The sequence below is a fragment of the Pyrus communis genome, chromosome 13, assembly GCF_041283825.1.
Source record: "Pyrus communis isolate YQ-2024b chromosome 13, ASM4128382v1, whole genome shotgun sequence".
Classification (NCBI taxonomy): Eukaryota; Viridiplantae; Streptophyta; class Magnoliopsida; order Rosales; family Rosaceae; genus Pyrus; species Pyrus communis.
The window spans coordinates 10,758,627-10,765,070 of NC_142577.1; the positions used below are offsets into that span (position 1 = coordinate 10,758,627).

At 37.5% G+C, this 6,444-nt stretch overlaps 1 pseudogene; it reads left to right on the top strand.

The window, feature by feature from the left end:
- The first annotated feature begins 1,844 nt into the window (after positions 1-1,844).
- On the top strand, positions 1,845-4,024 carry LOC148691747 (uncharacterized; annotated as a pseudogene).
- Positions 4,025-6,444: the final 2,420 nt, after the last annotated feature.

The window sequence follows — 6,444 nt, forward strand, 5'->3', positions numbered from 1 at the left end:
TTATGCATCCAATACCCTGTGGCAAGTCAAGGCAAAACTGATGAGTTCGAATTGAAGTCTAGCTTGCTACATCAATTCCCAAGTACCATGGGCTGTCTATGGAGGATCTGAACAAGCATCATAAGGAATTTGAAGTAGTATGCTCGAGTATGACACCAATCAACGTGGATGGGAATATTTTGAAGATGAAAGCCTTTGTATTATCTCTTATGGACAAGGCTAAAGATTGGCTCTATGAACTAGTACCTGGAACCATTATTTCTTGGGAAAGCATGAAGAAAGCATTCTTAGAGAAATTCTTCCCAACTTCAAGAGTCATTTTTTTTAGGAAGAAAATTAGTGGAATTCAACAAAGCCTGGGAGAATCCTTTCCAGCATAGTATGAGCTTTTTAAGACGTTAGTTGCATCCTACCCACTTGAGAGACAAATGCTTGACGCTGCAGCGGGAGGTGCCTTGGTTGACAAAACACCAGTTGCAGTGAAGATCTTAATAGCGAACTGAGCCTTGAATGCATAACAATACGAAGAAGTTAGAGGAAAGGATCACACACGGCCAAGACAAGTTAACGAGGTAAGTACTATTTCGGAACTTCAATCTCAAATGGTTAATCTTTCTACTCTTATTTGGCAGGTTTTCGAAGGATCCAAAGTGCAAAGTGCAGTCATTTGTAGCGTGTGCTCTATGCAAGGACACCACACTGATTAATGTCCTCAATTAATAGAGAATGGAGGATGGGAAAGTGCCAATGTCATGGGCTATCAAGGCCAAAATCAACCAAGGTATGACCCGCTTTCCAACACCTACAACCCGGGCTGGAAAGAGCATCCAAATATGAAGTGGAGGGAACCTCAACAAACTCATCAACAAGGCGGATATAGATAGCCACCTCCGGGACTCTATCAAAGGCCATTCACACCACCACAACTCCCACCACAATTTGCCCAACCAAATTCAGGTTTGTCATTAGATAATGATAAAATTCTTCAATTACTAACTTCTTTGACTCAGGGTTTACAAAATCAAGCCAAATAGATGGGCGAAGTGAAGAAGTAAATTAGGCAGATGGCGGAATTCATGGGACAATTTAGAGAATAAGGCAAACTACCTAGTTCAACCATCGTTAATCCAAGGGAAGGTTTTGAAATGGCTAAGGCTATAATCTTGAGAAGTGGCAAAGAGGTTGTAACCAATCCAAAAACATTTAGACAAAGCCGAAAAGAGGATGAACAGCTGTTGCCCGAAGAAGAAGAAAAGGGCAAAGCCATGGCAAAGGAAGAACAACCCTTGCCGTAGCCCTCTAAAACTTCCACACCATCAAACTCAGGTAAGGTTGTTCCAAATTCAACTCATTCTAACCCTATTCCACTATATGTGCCTTTCCCTCGCAGGTTTATGCAATCTAAGAAAGAAGAGAATGAAAAAGACATCTTAAAGACTTTCAGGAAAGTACAAGTTAATATCCCATTTCTTGATGCAATAAAGCAAGTTCCAAGGTATGCTAAATTCTTGAAAGAGCTTTGTACAACAAGGAGGATTTCGAACAAAGAAGTGGTAAGGGTAAGTGAGAATGTTTCGGCAGTTTTGCAACGAAAACTGGCACCTAAATGCAAAGATCCAAGTAGTTTCACAATCCCTTGTGTTATTGGTAATACCAAGTTTGAACATGCCATGTTAGATTTAGGTGCTTCCATTAATGTCATGCCATACTTTATTTATGCATCTATGAACCTAGGAGAGCTTCAATTAGCCGATCGTTCTAATGCATATCCTAAAGGAGTTTTGGAAGATGTTTTGGTGTAGGTTAACCACTTGATATTTCTAGCAGATTTTTATATCCTTGAGATGGAGGATTCAACCCATTCTACATCAATGCTAATCTTACTTAGACGACCTTTCATGAAAACAGCCCGAACCAAGATCGATGTGTTCAAGGGGATGCTGACAATGGAATTTGATGGCGATATCATTGATTTCAATATTTTTGAAGCTATAAGATACCCTATTGATGATCATTCATGTTTCTCTATTGATGTATTTGATTCTTTGGTGCAGGATTATCTTGAATCCCTGGATAAGGATGCCCTTGAAACAACCATTGCTCAAGGAATTAAACTCATCACCAATGGGGCCGAGCCTAATCATGAAGAAAGTGGCGAGATGGTGGTTGCCCTTGAGTCATTGACACAATATGTTGGTAAGCCTCCAATCCCAATTCCAATTCCCGTTTCTACTAACAAGTCGTCACCTTCAGTGATTTAGGCACCCACTCTCAAGCTTAAATCGTTATCAAATCATTTGAAGTATGTCTTCTTGGGAGATAAAGAGATTTTGCCCATCATAGTCTCTTCATCACTCACGATAGTGGAGGAGGAAAAACTAGTTCAGGTGTTGCAAGAGTACAATACAGCCATTGGATGGACTTTAGTCGACATCAAGGGAATTAGTCCTACAACATCCATCTATTGCATACTTCTAGAGGAGGGGGCTATACCAACTCGAGAGGCTCAACATCGACTTAACCCTCCAATGATGGAAGTTATGAAAAAGGAGATCATTAAGCTTCTTGATTGTGGGGTCATTTACCCAATTTCAGATAGTTGTTCGGTTTCACTGGTTCAAGTTGTACCAAAGAAATCTGGAGTCACTGTGGTCAAAAACGAAGAAAATGAACTTGTCCCAACTCGTATCCAAACAGTTTGGAGAGTTTGCAGTGATTATAGGAAGCTCAATGCCACCACAAGGAAAGATCACTTCCCCTTGCCGTTCATTGATCAAATGCTTGAAAGATTAGTAGGTCATTTTTTTATTGCTTTCTTGATGGCTATTCAAGATATAATCAAATTGTTATAGCTCCAGATGACCAAGAAAAGACTACTTTCGCTTGTCTGTTTGGTACTTTTGCTTATCGTCGAATGTCATTTGGGTTATGTAATGCACCAGCCACCTTTCAAATATGCATGGTAAGTATTTTTTCAAATTTCATTAGGAAGATTATTGAGGTTTTCATGGATGATTTTAGTGTCTTTGGTGACTCTTTTGATGGTTGTTTAACTAATCTCACTTTGATATTAAGACGTTGCATTGAAACTAACCTTGTTTTAAATTGGGAAAAATGTCACTGGATGGTGAAACAAGGCATAGTTTCAGGACATATAGTTTCAGAAAAGGGAATTTAAGTTGATAAATCAAAAATAGATCTTGTAGACCACTTACCCTCTCCCACTTTGGTGAGAGAGGTTCGTTCTTTCCTTGGACATGCAGGATTCTATAGACGTTTTATCAAGGATTTCTCGAAGATTTCAACACCCTTGTGCCGACTTCTACAAAAGGATGTGCCGTTTGTGTTTGATGACGAATGTGAGAAGGTGTTCAATCACCTCGAAGAATTGTTAACTTCGGCACCTATCAATGTTTCACCAGATTGGAGCCTTCCATTCAAGCTTATGTGTGGTGCTTCAGATTATGCTTTAGGGGCTGATTTGTTATAAAGGAAGGACAAGAAGCTACACGTCATCTACTACGCATCCCAGACCTTGAATGATGCTCAATTGAATTACTCCACCACTGAAAAAGAACTTCTTACTATTGTGTTTACTTTAGATAAGTTTCGTTCTTATCTACTTGGTTTACTCTGACCATACAGCTTTGAAGTACTTACTCACAAAGAGAGAAGCCAAACCAAGGCTTATTCATTGGATGCTTCTTCTTTAAGAGTTTGACGTGGAAATTAGGGACAAAAAAGGATGTGAGAATGTAGTGGTTGACCACTTGAGCCGTTTGGTACATGAAGAAGACCCTCTACCTATTCCAAAGGGATTCCCAGATGAACAATTGCTGACCATTGAGGTAAGTGAGCCATGGTATGCTAATATTATGAATTATATTATGTCTAAACAAGTTCCAAGCACCATAACTAGGCACCAACGTGATAAACTTAAGAAAATGGCATGGTTTTATGTTTGGGATGACCCTTATTTATGGAAATATTGCCCTAATCAAATTATTCGTAGATGTGTGCATGATTCTGAGTTTAAATCAATCTTAATTTTCTGTCACACTTATGCATGTGGAGGTCACTTTGGTACACAACGAACATCACTTAAGGTTTTAGAATATGGATTTTATTGGCCTACTATCTTTAAGGATGCTTGAACTTTTTGTATGACTTGTGATCGTTGTCAAAGAACAGGCAATATAGGTGCAAAAGATCAAATGCCGCAAACCCTTATCTTTTCTGTTGAGATTTTTGATGTTTGGGGTATTGATTTCATGGGTCATTTTCCTTCCTCACATAGTTTCAATTATATTCTACTTGATGTGGATTATGTGTCGAAATGGGTGAAAGCAAGAGCCACTCGTACTAATGATTCCAAAGTGGTTGCAGATTTTGTTAAAACTACATATTTGCAAGGTTTGGAATGCCGCGAGTAATTATAAGTGACGGGGGTTCTCACTTTTGTAATCAGACCCTAGAGGCGTTGCTCAAGAAGTATAATATCACACATAAGGTTTCGACAACTTATCATCCTCAAACAAGTAGGCAAGCTGAAGTCTCCAACTGGGAAATCAAGCAAATCTTGGAGAAGATGGTTGGACCAACTCGGAAGGATTGGAGCTTACGTTTGAATGATGCATTGTGGGCATATTGTACTGCCTACAAAACACCAATTGGAATGTCTCCTTTCAGCTCATTTATGGGAAACCATGTCATCTTCTAGTTAAGTTAGAGCATTGTGCACATTGGGCAGTCAAGACTTTCAACATAAACATTGATGCCGCTAGAATCTATAGGAAGTTACAATTGAATGAGCTTAAGGAAATTCGGAATAAGGCTTATGAGAACGCTCACATTTACAAAGAGAAAACAAAGGCTGTCCATAACAAGATGAAGTTGTTTTGTTACCACCAGAGTCAAAAAGCTTTATCCCTTGCATATGTATTGTAGGCTTAACCCCTTTGAGCCTTATTTAGCCTATTTTCTTTGTTAGTTGCATTATCCCTACCTAGCCTAGCATAGGAATACCCATACCCTTGTTTTTAAAGAATAGTGAAGCATGACTTATTAAGAATTCTTTTTTATTTACGATTTATAGAAAAACAAGTATGGGGGAAGAATTTGTTCTTTTGAATCTAATGAAGTAGTGTGTATGTTTCAAAAAAAAATTAAAAAAAAAAAAAACGAAAAAGAAAAAAAAATTTGAGAAAAAAAAAAAAAAAAAGAGGTTGAAGAGAAGTGAGAATGAGTTCATAAGTGTTGATTGCTGAAGAAGGGTCCAAAAATGTGAATTTGACCCTAAAGTTGCACGAATCTCCCCTTTGTGTTTCAAGTTGGGTGCTGCAATTAAAAGTTGAATTCTAAGTGTTGATTTCATTACTTTGCTTACTATCACTTTAAGAACCTTTGTTTATCCTTAACCTTTCTTTGTTAGCCAATACCTTAGCCCCATTACAACCCTTAGACTTTTATCTTGGTTGTTATGTTATTCAAAATGTGGAGTTTGAAATTGGTACAAGCATATGGAATCCCTGGTTCTCGCTTCTAAGTAGTGGCATTCTATTCATGAGATCATATACATGTTTGTATTAATAATTCCAGAAAGTGCCTTCTTTGTTATAACATACGTGAGTGCTAGTCTACATGTTTACATCAATCTTCTCACATATACTTAGTATAGGGAGTGTAGACAAAAAATCTATGTGAAAATAGAGAGTATATCCAGTGAGGAATTGAGTGAATTCTCTAAAGCATGTTACTACTTTCAAACATTGTTTTAATTCATTAAATGCGAGCTAATGAATGGTGACTGCGGTTAAGTGTATACTCAAGAGTAAGGATGATTAAAATCTATGTGAGTAGTGATTTTTAACATTTCATGTTCCATTGAAAATCCCTAAGGCAATTGTTGGAAGGTTTAGGTTTTGTTTTGTGCTAAGTGTGGGGGAATTTGATAGGAGCATATTTATGCGACTTTGTTATCTTATTTCATTGCATTTACTTAGTTAATTTCCATTTATTATAGTTATTTAGTTTATTTTCGTATTATTGTAGGTTTAGTTGGTGAAAATGACAATAAATGGCCAAAAGGAGCAATTTGGAGCAGTTTTGGATTTGGAATGGATAGCATGCGTGGAGAACAAGTGGGATGGACGTTTTTGAGGTTTAAAAGGTGTTAAACATGTGTTAAATATGTGCTAAAGATCTGGAGAAATCAGAATTGAAGCTTGGAAGACAAGGAAAAACATTATCTTATCCAACCTTATCTAATCTTATCCAATCTTATCCTATCTTATCCAGTCTTATCTTATCTTATCCCATATTATCCAAACATTATCCTATATAATTCAACATTATCTAAACTTATCTCTAGCTGCAAAAGGAGTCATTATCCTATTCTAAATCCTTCCCATCTGAATTTAGAAGTCCTGATCCATCTAAACACAT